Below are 17212 nucleotides of genomic sequence, written 5' to 3' on the forward strand. Positions count from 1 at the left end.
TTATGGGGACTTCATTGTCCCTGTCCCTCCAGCTGTGGGAGTCATCCCACCACATTTCCCTCACAACAACTGTGCCATATTTTTCCAGCTGCAGAGTGGCTTCCAGCTTCTCCTGTCTGTCGCCCATGCCGTGGGCACTGGTGCAGATGCACTTCAGCTGGGCTATTGCTCCCACCACCTTTTTTGGGGAAGAAGCCCTAATTCCTACATGGCCATTCTCAGGCACTTCCATGGTTTCTAACACATCAGTAATCGTGGTGCCTTTGCTGCTGCAAGGATCTCCTGCTGCAGGTTCAGAGGCAGGTGTTAATCAAATGGATCTTCCCTGTTCTCCCTCATCATTCCCTGCAACTGGAATGGTAGTGGAGAACACTACTTGTGTTCCTGGTCCCTTAACCAATCAACCTCACACCAAAATACAAAAGAACTGAGAGGAGAGAGAAATCATTGCTCTACACAATTGAAATAGGAGCAAAATATCTTGCAATAATAAAATACATTTTAAAAAAACACACGAAAAAGAAAACCAAACACCCAAGAAATGAAAACAAAAGCTAAGAGGTGAATAATTCATCTAGGCAATGTGCAGTGCCCAGTATTCTACCTGAATTGCTTACATTGAAGGTTCATGGTTTAATCAGAACTGCTGGAACAAGAAAAACCAGAGTCATAAGTACAACATTTATCTTGAGTAAACGAAATAGGTTTCTGGGTAAGGCATTTTCATCTAAAATAGGAAAAAAAATAGGTTGCAGTTTGTGAAGTGACCAGCAAGGGGAGTTGGTGCCCAGAGCTTTGAGGGAACCATGCAGATGCAGTTTTGGGTGGAGAAAACTCAAATAAACAATTCTGGGGTACTGACATTGATAAAACATTGAAGACTGCCACAGGATCCTGGAGGATGATGGACAGAGAGCAGAAAATGCACTGAAAAAAGAGAGGGCTTGAGAGATACTAGAGTACAAAAATAATCATGTTTTGCTTGGAAATTGGAATTTCTGTCCCTGCAAGACTTAATGGAGAGCATGTAATGAAGAACTCTTAGAGGAAAAAGGCAAAGGACAAATGAGATCAAGTCAAGATGGAGCTTAGGATAAGAAAATAAGGGTTAATCTCAATGTACTTTTGCGTACAATATTCTGACAGTAACACAAAAAGACTTTGGCCAGTTCCTCTGGTGGCCTTGAGGAGACATCCAGGAGGGTACCAGATGTCTGGGAGAAGATGTCAGAGGACTAGGGCCAATCAGGCACCTTATCACTGAGCCCCAGAACCAGAAACAAACAGGGGAAAAAGCCATAAATAAAGACTATTAAAAAACACCTTGCAAGGAGTGGGATTTAATAATATTATACAGCATTTAAAGCAAAATGCCAGCAGTAGGAACTCATTAGGCTCTGTATGGGGAACAGCAGCAAAATCACTGCTGCAGCTCCAGCCATGCTGGGCTCGTCAACAGAAACGGGGCCACCCCGGGCTCCAGGGCCATGGGGAGGGGCACTCAGAGCTTTCATTCCTCTGCCCCATTAATCTCATTAACCTTGTATTTACTCTGTTGTTGGTAATTACTCAGAACGTTAATAGGCACAATTTATGCATATTATTTACTGAACGTTACAATCTCTTTAGCTCTGTGTACGAATCGGGGCTGGAGGATGCCAATGCTCCAAGTGCTACGGAAAACGGAGGTAGAGAAATTAAAAATATTTAAAAATTTAGAGAACATTTTTAGGACTCGTTTCAAATTACTTCAATAGCTTCAACTTCTTCTTGCAAGATAGCTGATCAATTCAGATAAATATATAAAACCTATCCATTTTACTAATTCCATAATAGCATTCTAACAAGAAAAAAACAGACACTAAACCAAAAACACCCAAGAAAAGACTTATTTCCTCCTATTAAGCTGGAGTCCATAAAGCAACTATTCCAGCCATGATACAAATTACCGTTAACGATATTCCAGGTGGGAAAAACAGATGCAGTTTAAGAAAACTGTTATTGCTTTTAAAGAACTCCATAGGTTTCCCAGACACAGTCTGTTACACCTTGAAAAATGGAACTTTCACTGACCATCTGTTCCTAGCAAAGAACTCCCAGCAACTCTGGCTTTGGCCAGAAAGCCCAACTCAAAGTCAACGTACCATGAGCAGGGGACATCCCAGAGCTTAATGACCAGCCAAGATCAGATGTCAGGGGGAGAATTTGGATGGAGATCACCCAATATTAACCAGTTAAAACAAGGAAACCACTGCAAGAGCAGAAGATGGCATCCAGAGGTGAACATCTGCAAGAACGAAGCCCACAACATTCTTACACCCCCACTCCAGAGCCTGCATCTACAACATGCATCACCTCCGATGAGCTGAAAGGATATGGAGAAAACTAACCAAAATCAAAGACAAAAAAAAAACTGAAATGAGAAGGATTATCAAGGAAAGAAAACAGCAAAAATTACCTCACCCACAATTTTATTCCGCTGTGTTGTGGAGCCGCTTGTTGGGAACTTAGTAGCAATAACCCAGTGGACCCAAGGCCCAGCTCAGCAGTATTGTTCCTGTTCAGATAAAAGAAAAAAAAAAACAAATCAGATGTGAAAAGCACAAACAGGCTTTTATCTGCTCTGTTTCCCTCAGTCTGAAGCTCAGGGATTCCCAAGACTGAGGTTTTAGCCATATCTTTAGATTCAACTGGGAGTTTTCACACCCTGTGAATTTGTTAAACATATCCATCTATTAGGCAAGCTTTGCTTTTGGCCTACACAATGTGTGTTGACAATGGAACATACACACAAAAAAGGAAACAAAAGAACACTTATTCCCTTTAATTTCAGGGTGCAAACATTAGGGGATGCCTAGTGAAGCACAGCAAGTAATTTTCATTTTCTGCAGTTTGTGATTTCACATCATTGTCATTTCCCCTGCTTAGTGATGTCCTATTTTATAGTCAGTATCAGCCAGTTAAACTGGATCTGGTTTTAGTACATTTTTACTACATTTTTACTACATCTCCTGCAAAAAGAAAGCCCGTGCAACTAAAGAGATTACTGAGAGAGAACCACACAACTGAGACAACCAAGTGGACCCAGCACTGGACTTTTGAATAATTTCAGGGATGGTGATTCCACCACTTTCCCAGGCACTCTGTTCCAATGCTTCACCACCCTTTCAGTGAGGAAATTTTTCTTATATCCAATCCAAACCTCTCCTGATGCAACTTGAGGCCACTTCATCTCATCAGGAACAGCCATCCATAAGGATTCAATGACTCAGACAACTCTGGAGACTGTAATGACATCATAAACTAATTTCCCACACACACGCTTTCACAACTGATCTCTTTTTTTTGGTCCAAATTTGGAAATTAATATTTCAGAAGGAATTTAAGACACTTTTAATGCAGTTTACTATGCTTTAATAAAAAAATAAAAGAGCAAATAAGAAAAAGAATGGTTTAGGAAACTCAGGTAGAGGCACTTACACACTGTGCAAAGTAAGGAAATAGAAATATTACACTTTTTACAGTAATTATTCCTCAAAGGAAGTGTTCTAATCAGAATGCTGATATTGTGGGCCTGTTTTAAGCAGGAGGAGCATCATCACACAAGACACAACCTTCCAGACTAACCATCAAAGCTTTCTAATCCCTCCTTATGATGGGATGGTAGAGAAAGTCAAATCACATGGGATGACACTGGAGCTGAAGAGAGGAGCAAAGGATGCCAAAGGAGCTCGTGCCCTGAGTTTTTCTACCCTTAGAAAAACCACCCAATTACCCTTTCCTCCTCTTTGATTACACAATCGACTTCAACACCCTCAAAAGCCAACAGCAGAAGACCCAAAACATGGGCAAAAGTAATGATTAAGAGCCTTTAAGTACAGTTCCCAGAACCAGCTTTCAAAGGCAGGGTAAATAAGTAAGACCTTTAAATTTTAAGATGTTGCTCAGCAACACCTTGTCATGCCACATCACACAACACTTCTTCCTGTTATTTCTCTGTCCAAAGGTCAAAATTCCTCTTCCCAAGAGACAAGCCTTCATATAAAAGAGTGGTGAAACTTTTACATGCAACTAATTCAGGAACAATCCACATCTTTGTCCTGGAGACATTCCTACATATGATTTATTGCAATTTAAGGTGGGGAGGGAAATGACAAATTTTGTCTCAAATCGAGGCAAATGAAAACAGAATTATTTGTCCAGCACACACAGTCCAGCTCTGAAATCTCAAGATGCTCATGGCTACTAAGGTAGGAGTTTTTATCACTCTCATGTAGCCTAGGGATAAGCATTTTTTAACTGCCTGTACAAGCAAAAAAAAAAAAAAACCAGTGGTCAGTTCAATTTTTCAGAACAAGCTAAGTCATGGCACACCCCATCCTGCCAAGTGGGGATTTGGGTCCTTAAGCAGAGAAACCTGGTGGTCCAACTTCCCAGAAATATCATTATGCCCATCTCCCAAAGCACCCAAGGCAGCCCTAGGAGGATGAAAACCAATATTGAAATGATCAAAAACACACCACGTTGCACATGAGACTTCTTGCCCACCCATCTTCTCCTTATCTCATCCTCCCACCAGTTCCATCCTGCGAATGGATCTGTCTTCTTCTCCCATTCAGTCTTTTTCTGATGGTTTCTCCGTAGCAAGGCCTCTCCTTTGTGTCCTTCTTGCATTCTCCATACACGAATGCAAGAGGGACATGATCCTTGGTTGGCATCCACAGGGACGACTCCAGTATAGGGAGGAATTAATGACAACTCCGCCCACCTGCAGGTTTTTGGGGGTTTTTTTTAAGCCATCGTGTATGTAACTCACATGATGTGAGTGCAGGAATATCACACTAAGGCTCTGGAAAGTAAGGGCGGGTTTTCCTCATTTCTATGGTTATGAGCAATTTTAATGACCAACCTAAATAAAAAGGCTGGAAGAGAGAGAAAGTAGGAAGGAGTGAGGTGGGTGTTTAATTTTGATTGACAAGACAGAGCAGAACTAGTTAAGATCTGTCAAGTGCTTGCTGAGGATCACAAATCCTCAGCACATTCTACAGCAGACAGAATTAGTCTAAATGCACAGCTTTACAAAAATATTTCTTATCTGCTGAGATCAGAGTTCAGCATTTCAGTTGCCCCACAGAAAGCAGCTGATGTCATAACCACCAAAGGAACCAAGGTAGGGCCAGAAAAACATTTTTATTATTTGTATTTGATTTTTAAGTATCAACATCTACAATGTCTTAATTTTTGTCTCTGGCCTCTATATATATATATATATATATATATATATATATAAATATTTATATAAAATGACAGCATTCTCAAGATTGTTAACTACCAAAACAACAATTTTAAAGGTGTTATCAAAGGCACCACTTTGGAATCACATCTGCATTACATGAAATGTTGTATAAATACAGAGCAAAGAGATAATTCCTGCAATAAAGACTTTAAAATAGGAGATTGAACGCAGAAGGAGTTGAACACAGATTTGATGGGAAATTTCAGGAAACACAATCTGGAAAGACAAAAACACTGGCATGACAGTCAGCTGTGATATTCCCTGAAGATACACCACTAAAAAACAAACTTTGGGGAAGATTAAGAACGTTCCTACAAATTAAATCACCAAGAAGGAAGAAGAATCAAGAGGTGGAGACTTGGAGCATTTCATAGTCAGGAGCAGAGTTTCATGACCTTGGAGGGAAGAATCAATACCTCAGCAAGGCACAAGGCAGCATGAGAAGACTAAACCAGCATCTTGCGTTTAAGGCCTGGGAGAAGCAGGATGTACCAAAGGACAGACACAAGGAAAATCCAAGATGTGCCTGAACCAAACTTGAAATATGTTTTTCTTGTACTCACTTGGCTCTGTTGGGATGAAAGCAGGACACAGTGATCTTCACAGGGCTACACACCCGTGAGCTTTGCTGTTTTATCAAACGACGTTTGAATTTTAAGGAGAAAAAAACTCGGCAAGAGAGGACGGGGTTACAAAAGAAGGAAGTCAGCAGCTCCTGAGATGCCTGCCAACAGGATCTGCACTTAAGGCGTGCAGTTTTGGCAGAGAACATTCTCAAAATCTGATATTTAAAAGTCTCATGGTGTTGGAACGTATAATTAAAGTAAAAGGATACAAGTGAACTAAGATCTGATCAACACAAACTTGTATCAAAGTCAAATGTGTTCCCACAAAGACTAAGCCACCTGGTTCTTCCATGCTTCATTCAAAGAGAGAAAAATTAGCTACCAACTACTTTTATTCTCACTCAAAATCATCCCTCTCCAGCTTCTAAAAGGGATGGATTTGTAACAATCTTCAAGAATTAAAAAAGCCCAAGCAAATAAAAAGACCCCAAGCAAACCCCAAAACTCACAAGTTATTTCATTTACTGCCAGTTTCCAATTCTAGAGCAACATATTTGTTGTGATATGAACTTTTCCTTCACCCATCAGTGCCCAGGCATTGATGGGTGAAGGACACAAAGAATAATGAAAACACCTACAGATTCGTTCTTGCTCCTCAAAAACTGGAATAAATGAAAGAATTCAAATCCTTCATTGAGAAAAGCCCTGAGGAGAGGAAAGACTTGCAGATATAGGTGGATGGGAAGCTTGACATGATATTATAAATGGTAATGTGGCTGCCCCATCCCTGGAAGTGTCCAAGGCCAGGCTGGACAGGGCTTGGAGCAACCTGGTCTACTGGAAGGTGTCCTTGCCCATTGCAGAGGGTCAGAACGAGATCATCTTTCAGGTCCCTTCCAACACAAACTGTTCTAATATTCTGTGAATTTACTGCTGTTTCCTTCCCAGCAGTGCCACCTTAATAACCAAGAAAATAACAAAAAAACCCAACAAAATAAGGAATTCATATGTGATCTGATTTCTTACTGCAAGGTTTCCAACAGCCAAGCTGTCCATCACCGTTGAAAAGAAAAGTCAAAGTAGCATGGAATCAGCTGGCACAAGCTCATTTATGATCAGGTAATGCCTTGAAACCTCCCAAACCAACTCTGCTGCTATCAGAGCCACCTCTTCCTTGGACAGCGCCCAGGAACTACTCGCAAATGAAACCCAACCAAATTTATTCTGCAAGCCTGGAAATTTCAGTTACAGAGGTGACGTGACATTTCGTTTCGCCAATGCTAATCTAATGCCTTTTTAAAGGTGCATACGTTTCACCCTGTTGGCTTCCAACACTGAATTACCAGCTCTGCTAAGCTTCAGAATAAATGAGACTAGCGTGGCCTCCAGGCGAAATCCCTTTGCTGTAATCTTTATTCAAAACACACCGCTCCGGAGACTTGCATGCACTGCCAAAAATCGCCTTGAGGTTTGCTCTTAAGATGGCAATTTGCATATCAACATTTTGCTGCAGAGCTTACCCAATGTCCCCGCTATTATTTTAATACTGGGCTGTGGGCGGCCCCCTGAGCAGCTCACAGAAGTGCAGGCTAAAAATATTCCAGCCTTCCCCACCGGCTCCACACATGACCACAGCGAGCGCCGGCTTGGATGCAAAACCGGCAGTGATGGCATCCACCCGCCTCTCCAGGAGAACACGCAGGCTCCAAGGTGCTCAAAGAAACATGGCAAGAAGGAGAAAAGTAGCTCTGCATGGATGGAGGAAAAATGCACATGCGCCGGAGGAGGAAGAGCGCAGAAAGAGCCGGCTTTACGAGGGAAGCTGGAGAAGTTTATCCATGTGCAAGACATTATTGGGAAAACACATTAAGAGGTAATAAAGCAGGTGAGGGAGGCACCACCTGGGATATGAATTTAAGATGATGCTGAACAGAGGAAGGGAAAGAATTCTCAAGCACAGAACAGGAGCGATGCCGGGCGGACGTGAGCACAGCCTGATTCATGCCCCAGAAGGGAGATCCTGATCCCGCTGGCAGCACCATGTTGATGACAGCGCACGAAAAAACATGGATTGCAGGTTTTTCTCCTTGCTCTCCTCCCCCTCACCCAGTAAACCCCAGGCTCAGAGGTTGTAATTATTTCTGGCAAGGTGTAAACAGGTCTGGGAAATGAAACGGAAAACCGGAGCTATTTATGAGATGCCACGCAGGGAGTCGGCATTGGAGCCCAGCTACCAAACCAGCGAGTGCAAGGTCACCCTGGTCTGCTCAGGAAAGCGACTTTGCAAAGTGGTTTGCAGCCAGCCAGGCAAAATAACCAGGCTCAGTCTGCCCAGGATGGTGAGTTAATGGAAACAGAGGGTGGAGAACCACCAGAAGACATTGCTTCAGCCAATGACAAGGGTTTTATCATGATGTTGGTAGGCTTTGAGATAATGTCCATCGAGATGACATCCACTCATGACAACCATCTGCTCCTCTGGGGCGTGGGAAAGGAGCAAGGAGGACATCAAGTGCATAAATCTCCCTACACCAAAGTCATTGCAGAGGGAAGCAGCCAAAGGACTCATCTGCCTGGAACTGTTCCAGGCCAGATTGGATGGAGTTTGGTCGAGTGGAAGGTGTCCCTGCCCATGGCAGGGAGATTGGAACAAGATGGTCTTGAAGGTCCCTTCCAACCCAAACCCTTCTATGACCTGCATGTAAATGACCAGTGGAGACCACTCATCCCCTTACCCTGCAGGCCACCACTTTCTTCCAAGGAATTGGATTATTGCCCCAACCCAGGAAGAACCACAAATTTTGAAAATCAATTTCCTTTCTGCTGTGAAGAAAAGAAGGAAAGGCCAAGCCCTCCCAGCAGAAGGATCTAGGATCTTACAGCCCAATGGGACTGAAGGAGCCAGCAGCATTTCAAGCCCACAAAGCAGCCACTCAAGGAAAACTCAAAAACTCTTTTTGGTCTCACCAGGAAGCAAAGGAAAAGAGATGATCAAATTCAGGAAGTACAGGCAGTGAGGCAGTGAGTGCCCCTGGGGACAGCAGGACCTCCAGACTATTTTCTGCACACACTCTTTATATTCTGTGCTCAAATGCCTCATAAACAGGACTACGATGCACGACCCTGTTTCTAAGTATGAGATTATACTTAAATTCTAATTAATTTTAAAAAGGATGGCAAGCACAGCACAGTAGGAAAGGAACTGGCCAAAGAGAAAAGAGCAAGCCTGAAGACCTCAGAGCCTGTGGGACATCTGCATATATGAAAGGAAACAAAGGAACATGTGAATAATGTGCAAAAACAGAAAATAGAAACAGAAAAAAGAAAATAAAAAAGCAGACCCTGATTTCCATGCACAGGGAAGAGGATCTTGACAATTAATTTGCCAGTACTGTCATAATGGGGAAAAAAAAAAAACCCCAACCAACCAGAATTCCAGTCTCATGATTGCCCTATGTTTGGGACAAAGGAGACGAAACCAGAGAAGTTGTGGATGTACCATCCCTGGAAGTGTTCAAGGCTGGGTTGGGTGGGGTTTGGAGCAACCTGGGACAGTGGAAGGTGTCCTTGCCCGTGGCAGGGGGTTGGAAGTAGGTCCCTTCCAACCCAAAGCATTCTAGAATCCTAGGAAACCCATCTGATTCAGCTCTGAAGATGATCAACAGGAAAATATCTGCAGTGAGATTCTCAGTTTGCTTTTCCAAATTCAAAGGTGCCCTGTTTTACACAAATATGGCAATCCTGTTTTCACCACTTGCTAAGACGCCTCTCCAAGGGGCTGGTTTGGGCACTTGGCTAGGACAGAACCCATTACATTTTTAGAAAAACCACCCATAGCTACGAAACCTCCCTGTGGTGCATGATCAAAACTTAGGAGGGCTTTGGAAAGCACACAGTTGTTCTCTAAAATAGAAGTGTCAAAAACTTTGGACAGCATTTCTCAGGCTTCCACACCCACATTTTGCCACCTATTTCCATCTTAGAGCACTTGCTGTTCATGGAAGCTGAAGGTCCTTGACACTGAGAAATCAAGCCTCTAACATGCAGTGGCTTCAACACAATTTAAGCACCACTACTTCCATTATTTTAGATTTTTTTACCATATTTATCATTAGTAAAAGTAGATTTAGTAAAATGACTTTTCACCATCACCACATTTCTGGATAGCTTTAAAATCTGCATGGGATAGTCTGTAAGAGGATGGGGAGCATCAGGAGGTTGGACAAACTTCCCTGATCACAGCTATGAGTATTCACCATGGCCTCACCCTGCCCACATCAATCCCACAGCACCTTTGGCAGAGAAAAAACTAAAACTTTCAATTCTTTAAAACAAAGGCCAAAAAAACAGAACATAAAAGCAAACAAAACCACATCCAGTATTATTATATATATGTGAATTTTATATATAGCATCTTATGCACTGTATTACAGAAATTACTTGTTAATTTAATAATAGACATATATTTGTAAGCTTAATTTTTCATGTTTTTTCACTGAGCATCCACAACCTGCAGCAGAGTATTTGATGGGACTGATATTAGGGTCATCCCAGCAATGACAGGCACTCGGGTAAGGGAGCAGCTGGGGATTATCAGACACACAACAGAACACATCAAAACATTTGGGGAAGGTAAATTACATCTCAAGCTATCTAACACTATGTCTAAACTTGTATAAATCAGGTATTTTAGAAATTAGGAGGTTCTCAGGAGAGTCTAGAAAGCGAATAGTGTCACAAGAGATCACAAATCAATTGGTTTTGTTTGTGAAAAGCTGTATTAAGTTTTAGCTCTTGATTCACTTTGCAGAAAGGAAAATCTGAAGATCTGCAGGTTCCAACAAGAAAATCTGTCATGTACAGGGTTACAGGAAACAAGGTGCTACCCAGTGAGCCAGCACTGCACCTGCAGCCTCATCGACCTCCCCCATCTCCAAACAGATGCACAGCAGCATTTTTATCTCCAAAATTAGAAGAACTTGGAGCATGGTGAACATCTCCATGCTGGGACCCGGGATGCTGCAAAGCATTTGTTAATAATTCAGCTACAATCTAATTGCAACTACCTCCAGTGAGCTGCAACCACTGCTCCCTCTGATCCTGAACACTTCCCATCCCTGGAGTGTCCACGGCCAGGCTGGATGGAGCTCTGAGCAACCTGGTCTGGTGGAAGGTGTCTCTGCCCATGGCAAGGGGTTGGAATGAGATGATCCTGAAGGTGCCTTCCATACCAAACCATTCTACGATTCAATGAATCTAAAATTGAAGTGACTATTCCACAACTTGTAGACCCAGTGAGACATCATCCAAATCTTCCCCAAACAGCCCATGAGGATTTTTCTCCCCTAAGTCACCCCAAAATTGGGCTACACAAACTGGACAGGCATCACCATTGCATGAGGACTGTGATCACAGTCATGAGATGTCACAGGTTGGTAAATCATGGAATCACAGAATGGTTTGGGTTGGAAGGGACCTTAAAAATAATCTCATTCGAAACCCCTGCCATGGGCAGGAACACCTTCCACTAGACCAGGTTGCTCAGGTCCTTCAGCTTAAAGCCATTCCCCCTTGTCCTATCACAAATAAATAAGGGAACTTCGAAGTGGGGGAAGAAAGATGAGAAACAGCATTCCTGGCTGTGTATGGGATTTTGTACAAAGCAGCCATTAATAGCAAGTTTGGGAGTTCCCTCATACCATATTTGAGTCTCTGGCATCTCAGACAGCCAAGAAATGGGTTAATCCAAAAATTTGGGTTGTAACACCTCCAAATCTGCCTGGTTTTTCACATGTAGAAAAATAAAGGAGGCACCTCCCTCCTCCATGCAGAAGCATCACAAGAAGATTCATTATAAATGGAAAAAAAAAGGCAACAGGTTTCAGCAATGAGTGTGATCAAAGTCTCTTGTGGAAGAAGAAAATGTTTTATTTTACAGAAATAAGAACTATGGCAACAGCTCTGGAATAAAATCCTACAGCACGGCTGTCTCCTGCACTCCTTTACTCCATGCACCAGATGATGGAGGGGTCCTACAAGGGGAAAAAAAATACATGGCCAAGTTATTCAAGACTAGAATGACAATAAATGTATGCAGAGAGGAGAAGGAGGACAAATAAAGTCCTCTATAACTTCAAAAAATCATATTTTTGCAATGCCTGGCTTTGCAGCAGGGGGGACAGGAGAGCAAGAACAAAACAAATGCCACACAGTGAAGAGCATCAAACATTTTGCACTTATTTTCTGCTTTTATTTAGGGAAGAGATGACAGAGAGAGTGAAGAAATCACCACCTAACCCAACATGGGTATTTACTTCCAAAAAAAAAAAAGGAATTTTACAAAAAACAAACAATACTAAGTATAGGTATTGCAGCCGAGTTTGACTTCATTAAAGGAGAAGCTGGAAAATATTGTCCAGATTATTCTTGGAGCATCCCAGCAGATGAACTGCCAAGACACCTAAACTGCCCTTGGGAGAGCTTTTCCCAACAGCTCTGCACCCCATCAAAAAAACCAAAACATCCAAAAACACCTGCTGATACACCATTTCTTCGTATTTTTTATACCAATCTTCAGGACATATTTAAAAAGCAACTGTTTACCAGTGCAATCTCTATTTTTCTAATGGACACGCAAAATGGACATAAAAAAATAAGATAATCCATCCTGCCCCTTTTTTATTTTAGTTAAATGCTATTTTTTCCATCATCAGAAACACTGCAGAGATGTGCCCATGCACTGCAACAAAGAGATGGCACCTGCCTACTGAATTTCCTGACTAGTGACACTTCGAAGAAAAAGAGTTTTAAATAGAAACCTCCCTGCAAGTGTTAAATCAGATTAATTTAACTCTTGCGTTATTTTAATCTTAGACGCCACCATTTGCAAGGCAAGCAGGAAAAAAAATAGGGAGTAGGAGTCTTATCTTGACCATATTCTTTGGGAAATACAGTGTATTATTAAAAACCACAAAGAACCTTTCTGACAGCAAAATACATACTTCTGGCTCTTTGGCAGTAGAAAAAGAGCACAAATATTTCATGAAGCTTTCTGGGCACTCAACATCAAATGATGGGCAGAGCTTCCCTCCAGCTTTGCAGTGCCCAATGACGCTGCCAAAAACACCAACGCAAGTTTGGGGCCACATTTTGGATTTGCACATTGCAAAAAGTGTTCTGCAAAACACAATGCACTTTGAAAGGTTGGTGATGCTGCTGAGGAAGAAGTTTTGCAGCATTTTCCCTGCAAGCATCATCATGGAGCAACACCCTGCTACTTCAGCTGTGACTTAGGCTCATGCTTAAATAGCTGTATTAAATTCAGACTGAGTAGATCATGTCATAGGAAGGACACACATTCTAATGGTCAGGAATCATGGAATGGCTTGGGCTGGAAGAGACCTTAAAGATCATCCAGTGTCATCCATGGGCAGGGACACCTTCCAGTGTCCCAGGTTGCTCCATGGCCTGTCCAAACTGGGCTTGAACACTTCCAGGGATAGGACAGCCACAGCTTTTCTGGGCAACCTGTGCCAGGGCCTCCCCAGCCTCACAGCAAGGAAATTCTTTCCAATATTGAATCTAAACCTGCTCTCTGTCAGTGGGAAGCCATTCCCCCTGTTGTATTCACTCCAGGCCCTTGTCCAAAGTCCCTCTCCAGCTCTCTTGGAGCCCCTTTAGGCACTGGAAGAGGCTTTATGCTCTCTCTGGAGGCTGAACATCCCAGCTCTCCCAGCCCCCAGCCTGGCTGCAGAGCAGAGGGGCTCCATCCCTCTAATCACCTTGGTGGCCTCCTCTGGACTCGCTCCAAGAGCTCCATGTCCTTCCTATGCTGGGACCCCAAACCTGGATGCAGTTCTACACGTGGGTCTCAGCAGAGTGGAGCAGAGGGGCAGAATCCCCCCTCAGCTGCTGCCCACCCTGCTTTGGATGCAGCCCAGGACACATTTGGATTTCTGGGCTCCAAGTGCACATGGGTCATGTCCAGCCTCTCATCCACCAGCACCCCCAGGCCTGTCTGCCCAGGACTGCCTTCAATCTGTTCATCCCCCAGCCTGGACACCAGAGGTTGAACACATGACCAACCATGCCCTGGGTGGAAAAACCCAGTCACCCATCATCCATCCATCCATCCTCACTGGGATCAAACCTGGACACACTCATCCTTTCCAGTGAAAGCAGCCTTTGCCCTGACAATGACGACTCCACCCCTACATAAAACAGTCAGAGGCTCCTCCTGCCCCCCCAAAACCCTCAGGTGTCACAGATTTCCAGTCCCCTGAAGCACCAGCAACCCTGGGAAGGTCCATAAAAACCCAAGTGAGAGCCACCCAGCTCACCCGACTAGACAAAGTAGGTGAACTGCAGGAAGGAGGATAATAAAGATGGCAAAAGTAAATTAAAAATTTTCAACAGTTCATTCCACTTTCATCGAGCAGAATGTGTTTATGGTACAAGGAGGGAATCAAAAGTATTATTTTTATCTTGATATTATTTACCCTTTCACACTTTCTATTTAAATATTCCTGAAATCCCAGAAGAACCAACAATTCAAAATACCATTTCATATATATATTTATAAGGAAAGAGAAGCACAGACTCATTCATTCTCAGCTTCCGTCTTTTTTTTTCTTTTCAATTAGATTTTAAGTGCTTTAATCTCAATGTGCAAATTTATTAAGACACAGAATACTTATTTCTCCTCCACTCCCAGTAAAGATTCTCCAGACCCAGAGCAAGCATCTTGCTTTCTGGGAAGCCTGGTCACACCAGAGGGTTGCACGATGAGGAGTAAACGATAAGAGGTTTAAAATATTTTAAATAAATAAATAAATAAAGAGAGTTGTGAGAAAATGAATGAGGTTGCTTGCACAAGACAGGATGGGAATAGAATATTGCAATATTGAAATCTCTGTTCTATCAGTCTCTTTAGCCAATCTCAAATAAATAACTTAGAGAATCACAAAACACTTTGGGTTAGAAGGGATCTTAAAGATCATCCAGTTCCAACCCCTTGCCATGGGCAGGGACACCTCCCACTAGCCCAGGTTGCTCCAAGCCCCATCCAACCTGGCCTTGAACATTTTCAGGGATGGGGCAGCCACAGCTTCTCTGGGCAGCCTGTGCCAGGGCCTCCTCACCCTCACAGTAAAGTCTTGCTTTAGACACGATAGCAGGGGGAAACAGGGATGGAATCTGAATCAGAAGCCTGGACCAAGCAGGACATGTGGCTGCACTGATCAGCCTCTCCCATGTCCATCAAAGCTGCATCAGTGGTCGGGCTAATTTTTAATTGCATTAATAAACAAAAGCAAACCAGCAAGGTGGGAGGCCTAGGAGAATGCAAGAACGGTGATTTGTTGCTTGGATGACCACTGGAAAGTGGGAATCAGCACATTTAACACTCCAGAAAAAGTCCAGAGACCAACCTGAGGATGAGATGAGAGGGAAAAGGATGCTGCAGCTGGTGAAGATGGTGGAGCAGGAAGGCAACAAGGGGTCAGACAGCAATGCCCTGACACATCAGGGATTTTAAAACCTGAATTTGCACCAACATAATGAAGAGGGATTTTCCAGAAGAGCACAGGACAAGGGGATAGGACAAGGGGGAAATGGCATTAAGCTAAATGAGGGTAGATTTAGATTGGATTTTAGGAAGAAATTCTTTACTGAGTGGTGAGGCCCTGGCACAGGTTGCCCAGAGAAGCTGGGCCCAGCACTGGAAGCGTCCAAGGCCAGCTTGAACAGGGCTTGGAGCAACCTGGGATAGTGGAAGGTGTCCATGGCAGGGGTGTGGGACTGGATGATCTTGAGGTCTGTTCCAACCCAAACCATTCAATGATTCTATGATTAACACTCCAGAAAACATCCAGAGTCCATCTGGAGATAAGATGGAAAAGGGCATCACAGCTGGAGAAGACAGTGGAGCAGGAGAGCATCAAGGGGTCAGGCAGCAGCTGGCCTGAGTCAGTGGTGATTTAAAGACCAGAAACACCTGCAGGGACACCTGGACCACAGCAGAGCCCAGCAGGGCAGGATGGGGCCCTGTATGTTGACAGCCCCACTGCAAAGGCAAAAACCAGCCTGGAAAAAGGGATAAATGCTTGAAAAAGTATAAACCTTATTGCCAAACAAAAAAAGGAGAGGGTGGGGGAAAGCCCTCATATTTTAATCAATCCTTCCCACTCCACAACACACAGCTAGTAAAAATTTAGGATTCAGTCTGCTGAATCTTAAATCCTTTGTGCAGAATGAAGCACAAAGCAAAACTTGAGGCCGCCACCCCACGCGAGGGTTTGCAAACAAACATTTCCTTGTTCCTGCAGCACTCCCAGAGAGAAGGATGCACCTCAAGCTCCAAAATGTCACAGAAAACTTCAAATGCAAGCAAGCAGAGGGTTCTGCAGGGCATATTCAGTGTGCTGGTGGCAGAATGAAACGTGCTTTTAGCTTTCCAAACCCTCTGCTTTTTGATATGCACACAAAGACACCGAGCAGTTCCATGGGAACACGAGGTTTCCCCAGCAAAGTCCACTCCGGCACCAGATGCCGGAGGTTAATTGTACCCCACAGCTCAGGGGAGCTTTTATTAAAAGCTTCAAACCACAAACACTTTTCAAAGTACAAAAGCAACCAAAAAAAAAGTTTCTGCAGTCAGCCGAGGACCACTGCAGAAAGAGGCGCTTTGTACATTTAAAAGAGGTTTTATTTCCTCTCCTTGTACTTCCAAATGCATCCCATTGCCTCAAGCTCCCTGAATGAGCCTGGAAGGTGTAAAAAATAATAAATAAACAACATCATGGCCTCTGTGAGTTAAAACTGAGCCAAAACCTGGCAGGTAACAACCCAGGAGCAATTCCCAATATTGTCATTGTGCTGGAAATTGATAAATCAGGGTTTCTTCATGAGCAGCTGTGGGACAGTGGCAAACTGGGTGCAGGGACATCCCATCCTCACCCAGTCACTGGTGACATGGGACACAGGTGTGGTTCACAGCTCGTGCATCCCTCCCTGCTCCCAGCCCTGGGCAAGGCCAGCCCTGTCACTCACTACACACATGCCATGCTGTGCAACAGCAGCCACAGTCCCCAAGTTCCACCCACAGTCCCTGTGCCAGCCCTGTCCCTATGTCACACACCCCCCCCAGCCCAGCTCTGTCCCCATATTACACACTGCCCCCTGTGCCACGGCAGTCCTGTCCCCACGTCACATCCCCCTGTGCTAGCCCTGTCCCCATGTCACACACATACCCCCGGTGACAGTCCAGCCCTGCCTCCTGGTCACACACACACCCCTGTACCAGGCCAGCCCTGTCCCTGTGTCACACACACACCCCTGTGCCAGGCCAGCC

The 17212-nt window shown here is 43.8% G+C and overlaps 1 protein-coding gene across 6 annotated transcripts in view; it reads right to left on the minus strand.

Moving 5' to 3' along the window:
- Positions 1-17212, minus strand: part of TSNARE1 (t-SNARE domain containing 1) — a 462499-nt gene that overhangs the window by 444841 nt on the left and 446 nt on the right. For 3 of the 6 annotated variants that reach the window (XM_042036010.1, XM_042036002.1, XM_042036006.1), the window contains exon 2: positions 2464-2557. The gene's annotated coding sequence lies outside the window, so the exon portion shown is untranslated. Of the gene's footprint in view, positions 1-2458; positions 2558-4520; positions 4701-5859; positions 5943-17212 lie in introns of those variants that run through there. The other 3 variants (XM_042036005.1, XM_042036004.1, XM_042036003.1) reach the window with 3 other exon arrangements.

The sequence above is a fragment of the Corvus kubaryi genome, unplaced genomic scaffold (assembly GCF_017639235.1).
Source record: "Corvus kubaryi isolate FWS band 111438036 unplaced genomic scaffold, C.kubaryi_AGA036_p1.0 37385, whole genome shotgun sequence".
NCBI classification, from domain to species: domain Eukaryota; kingdom Metazoa; phylum Chordata; class Aves; order Passeriformes; family Corvidae; genus Corvus; species Corvus kubaryi.